The sequence below is a fragment of the Rattus rattus genome, chromosome 9 (genome assembly GCF_011064425.1).
Source record: "Rattus rattus isolate New Zealand chromosome 9, Rrattus_CSIRO_v1, whole genome shotgun sequence".
Lineage (NCBI taxonomy): Eukaryota > Metazoa > Chordata > Mammalia > Rodentia > Muridae > Rattus > Rattus rattus.
Window position 1 is genome coordinate 68,380,450 of NC_046162.1, and position 5,937 is coordinate 68,386,386.

Here is a 5,937-nt window from a genome sequence, read left to right on the forward strand (position 1 = left end):
CACACACACACACACACACACACACACACACACACACACACACACACACACACTATACTTACATGTGTAATGTAAAGCCCAAGTGTCAACACAAAAAGAACTCACTCATTCTGAATGAAAAATAAGCTTCAACCCTTATTGCATAGAGAAAGACAAAGCTTCTACCTATACACAAATCTATAAGGGAAAGCCCTGTTTTTGTCAATAAGAAGCACACCAGCCTTCTATATGCTTTCTCTGCATCTTTTCTATTCTCCTTCTGCATCTATTTAATTCTGCTCTCTTCTTACCTCTCCTCATCTGCCCAGCCCCTTATCTCTGAAATGCTTCTATCCTAGTCTCCTTCTGCCTACTTAATATCATCGTCCCTACTTTTTTGTACCTTTTCAGGAGAACAGATCACATAGTAGTTCAAAAGTTCACAGCAAGTTCAAACATAAATTCAAATCATAAACTGAATAAGAAATAAGAACAGGGATGTTTACATGTGTTTCCATTAAGACTAGTTATCTAACTAGACATGATCTGTCTCTAGCTCCCCATGTTCATTGAGAGTCTGAAACTATAATTCTTATGTCTAAGTTAACATTGAAATTTTGTATAGATAAACCCAGTCAATATAGTATCTTTTGTCCTTGCACTTACAATAAAACATTCGTTCCTTTTATGATCTTTAGTTACTGGTTTTGTGGCCTAAAGGAATATGTTCCTAAGTTGTAAATCTGTATGCTTGCTATTTGTCTATGCAATTTGCCGATGACATGTCGCAGAGTCCTAATTGCAATTTTATATTATAGAGAGCTCTAATTTCAGCCCTTTTATAAAGGGCTCAATAATTATTGGTATAAATTTAGGAAATCTTACAGAATCCTCATTAGGAATTAAGAAATCATCTATGTGTCTATATAACATCATTGTAAGACAGTGCATCTTTGTTGATCTGCAAAAAGTCTGACCACTAGGGTGGGCTAGTGCCCAGGGATTGTTGTATCAATTTAACAATGACAGGAAAGGCATGCCAATAGCAAGAATAAACCCTGAGAGCTGCCCCTTGAGCCTTGCCCTCCAAAGGCTCATTCATCCCAGTTCCACGGTGAGCCATCTCTGGGAGATCATCTGCTAGCCTTCAGCCTCTCCTCACAACCTTGTACATCTGTTAGTTTGGATATCTCTTCAAGTTTCATTTGGGAATATTCTCATTGACCTAAGCTTGAGGGCTCAGTCCCAAATAACACTGCTATGACAATAAGAATACCAACGCAAGCAAAATATAAAATCAATTAAAGCCAACTAATAAACTACCAATGACCACAAACCGGGAAGTAGCAAAAACATTATAATGTGTTATGAAGCTAAGAGTTATTTAAGAAAATGTATAAGGAAGGAATAATGCAAAGGGAAAAGCATATAGGATAAGTAAGAGGGAAGGAGAAGCAAGATTAAGTAGAGGAAAAAACTCAAGGAAGAATGTTATCAGAGGAGAAATAATATCTAGGACAATTATCTAATAATAAAAAATATAAAAAATAAGGTTACATAAATGTCATAATATATAAGAGAATATAAGAAAACCAAGAACTAAAATAGGGGAGGCGCTTGGGAGTTAGCTCAGTGGCTAAGAGCACTGTCTTCTCTTATAGAAGACTTGGGTTCAGTTCCAGTTCAGAACTCCAGTTCTGGATTTCCAAAATCCTCTTCTGACCTCTGTGGGCACTAGGCGCACGCTTGGTGCACAGGCATACATGTAGACAAAAAATTCCTACCATAAAATAAAAATAAAAAAATCTTTGAAAGTACATAAGGGTCACCTCTCTGCCTCCAAGCCTAACAACCTGAGTCCAGTCTCTGAGACTCACGCGCTGGTCTGGGAGAGAAATGATTGTTACATACCCCACCCCCATATATGTAATTTAAAATGAAATTTTCCTAAGGCAAATGTGGACTGGAGAGACAGCTCAGCAGTTAAGAGCATTCACTGTTCTTACGGAGGATTCAGGTTTGCTTCCCAGAGCACAAATGCTGTAACTCCAATTCCAGGAGATAGGAGTCCAGTTGCTGGCCTGGATAACAGGCACCAGTTATTGCAGTAAAAATAAAAAACGGCGGGACAATCCCCGTGTCCCCTGTGGGCTGGTTCCTCACTAGTTCCAGCTCCAGTGGGCCATTGAACTAGAGCTCATTTATTTCAGTGGCTCCATGCTACCCCCATCTACTTTCTGACCCACCGTCCAAGAGCCATTCCAACACAGCACCCTGTCAGGCCGCCCTGCCCTCACTCACAGCACTCTTGGCTGGTTTCCACCATGCCAGGCATAAACATCCCAATTCCATGGCAGGCCCGGTGCATCCTGCCACCATACACTCTCTTGAACTCAATTAAGTCACCAAATGAAAGAACACATCATACAATATCCTCTGATCCAGTTGATAAGATAATTTGCCCATCTAGACAGCACAAAACCCTGTACACATCCATCCCTTAAGAATAGTCATAACAACCAAAAAAAAAAAAGAGAGAGAGAGAGAAAGAAAAGAAAAGAAAGAAGAAAAGAAAAGGTGAGATATTGCCCCAGCTTCTTTCTGTGTCCTTGAAAATGAGGCTGCCAAATGGACATAGTGGAGACTTGATTGAACTTGGAGGCTCTTGTATTTCCTGCAATGCTGAGCATGTATGGAACCAGAGAAATTAGCTTCCCAGTGAGAACTGACTTCAAAACACCAAGGAAAAATAAGAAAAACTCTGTAACACACATCCAATTTTGTCTCATGCCCAAAGAGAAATAGGCCTCATGTAGAAATTATTTGAGGCTTATTATGTAAGCCCTGCATTGTAACATTTCACATATAACATTTCCTTTTAAGAGATATGCGCATGGCATTCCAACCCTAAATTACGTGTTCAAGCATTTGAACATGTTTTATAGAAACCGGAAGCTTAGCCGCTTTAGACGAATTGGGAGTTTTGCACAGTGGAGATACAGTCCACTGTGATCTCTAGAGCAACAAAAAGGAGGTGGGGGAGACTTACCCTGTAAAGAAACTGTTTCAGTTATCCAAGTATTGTTCTCCTGAGGCAGCTGTTGACCAAGGTCCTCCTGCCAACATCTTGAAGAATTAAGCTTTTCCTCACAGAGAAACTGGACCAGAATGTAATGGCCAATGTAATGAATGTTAGCCAGGGCCAGCCATCTTCAGACGAGGCCTCAGTGCCCCTCCCCACTGCTTGCTCATCTTGCCCTTCTCAGCTGCCCCAGCCCTCACCTTGAGATTGTCAATGTCGTTCCCGTATCTGTCCGTCTGTCTGTCTGTATCTCTGCCTCTCTCTCTGGAATAGGGTCTGGTTTTTGCTACCCTGTGTCATCTCCATCACATCCTCTGGACATGGGTTCCAGCCCCCATCATACCTGTTCTTTCCTCCATTCTTTCCTCTTACTTTACTAGATTTATCATGCTTCCTTATTCCCTAATTATTTTATCTAATCTTCTCATAAAACATGTTATTTCCCAAGGTCTTGGGATCCTGTGAGCCTTACTTCCTCCCCGTGTGCAGGATGACTTAAGTGTCTTCTGCACCATTGGCATGCCAGTCACAGCTGGTTTTAGTTTGTGCTAGTCTCCATCACTATTATGGGATGGCTTTGTTAGATGCAGTAATCTTATTTAGCAGAACTTCACCCCAGGACTTGAATGTATTTCCATCTTCTTCTGACTTTTAGACTTCCTGGTTAGTCTGATTTTCTCAGTAACTCTCATTCATCTAATTCATCTATGAAGGAGTCTGCCTATCACAAAGCGTGTGCAGAGATGAGAGGACACGTGTGAGAATTCTCTCTCCATCATAGGGGTTTCAGACAGGCATAGTAGCCAGGACCCCTACCACTGAGCCATCTTGCCAGCCCTCAACACTGCGTTCTGTTCTCTTAGCGTTTTAACTCTGAAATGTCATGGAATGGTTCTACTTTGGACACATTTATGTGAGGGTCTACATGTCTCTGATGCCTGGGTATCCCATTCTTTCCCTAGATTTGGGGATTCCTCATATAATTTGACTCTGTTTTATATCAATGTTGCTTTTACCCCTATGGATTCTTAAGCTTGAGCTATTGTTTGTGTCCCAGAGTTCTTGTAAGTTAAAGTCATGACTGTTTATATTCTCTTCCTTCCTTATTACTGTATGGATATAATGTCCCCGACTTTGCCTTCGGTCTTTAATACTCCTTCTGCTTGAATGAGTTTATCGGTGATGCTTTTCACTGAGTTTCTTTACTTGTTGTGACTTTTTATTTTCAAGATTTCTATTTGGTGTGAATTTTTAGTGTGTGTGTATGTGTGTGTGTGTGCACCTGTGTCTGTCTGTCTGCCTCTGTGTCTGTGTTTATGTGTCTATGTACATGTCTCTGTGTGTATGTGTGTCTCTGTGTATGCATGTATCTGCATGTGTCTGTCTGTGTCTGTGTATGTGTCTATATGTATGTATGTATGTATGTGTGTGTATGTGTGTCTGTGTCTGTGTGTCTGTGTGTGTGTGTGTGTGTGTGTGTGTGTGTGTGTGTGTGTGTTTCACTGTCCTTACAGAGCTTTTCAGCCAAGTTTTGAATTGACTTCCTTTGAATCCTCATTGGAGTTACAGGTCATTTTTCAAGCAGACTTTTGAATTCTTTGTCCAGCATCAGCATTTTTATCTTTTCAGCATCTTTGGACTTTATTTTTAAAGAGTTCTGAGCTTTGGAAAGAGATAGTGCCTCTTCATTTTTTGTTGTCATTCTTGTTTAATCTCATTTTGCTTTGTTTTTGTTTGTTTGTTTTTTTGTTTAGCTTGGGGTGTGACACAATAGTTAAGATAGATACCTTTCTCAGTCTTATGTGGGCAGTCTTCCCTGAAGTGTTAGCTACCATTGCCTCTCAGAACAGGAAGAAGACTACAGTGATAACTACTTAAGGACAAAGCAAATGTTTAAACACATTTGTTTTTAAGTGGTAATATTAATTATGTGCCCAACGAGGATCAAAAGACAAGAAGCTAGGATAGTCATATATAGTAAACTAGTAATTTACAAGTTAGTAAAATAAGGGAATAACTAATAGGAAGTGCGGGTGGGACTGGAGGGATGGCTCAGCAGCTCAGAGCACATACTGCTCTTCCAGGGGACCCAAGTGCAGTTCTCAGCCCCTACACCAGGCTACCTACAACAGCCTCTGACTCCATCTCCAAAGAATCTGACACCTCTGGCCTCATCCAACACAGACAAATGCATACACAAACCCGCAAGTGGAGATGTAGAAAAGCAAAACAGAGAAGTTCATGAGATGAGGAAAGTACATATAAGAAGCAAGCAAGACAAAGAACAATTTTTAAATCAGTTTTTTTTTTATCTTGGTTACTAGATAGAAAACTTCATCTTCTGCCAGACTTCCTGGCTTTGTTTGTTTGTTTGTTTGTTTTGTTGTTGTTTTCAGTTTATTTGGTGTGGGGGTCAGAGGGCAATTGGATCACACTAGACCTGAAAAGGAGCTTTTCAGACAGAGCCACTTTTCCCACAGGGAGAGGGCTGAACTCTTGCAGGTGTGAGTCGTATAGGAGCCTGAAGACCGTCCAGTTGGATGCACATATTTCACCAGACGCACCCTGCCAGCACTGCTAGGGTGGGGGAATACTCAAGCATCTGCTGGGTCCCCACCATGTATCCCTAGAGCAGTGAAAATGCAGAGCCTAATCAAGCCAAAACCATCTGTGTGGTGGGACCGGGCAGGGCCTGGGCACTGACTCAGGGTACCTGGATTTGCTTTTCTCCATTCTAGCCCCCACATACTCTCCGGTCGGCCATTTCCTACCTTGCAATATTCCCAGATGTCAGGCCTCAGTTTCCACTATGAACACCTTCTGCTACTCAGCCCCCATTTCCCACAGAGTAGACCTGTGTCCATGGATCTGTTTCC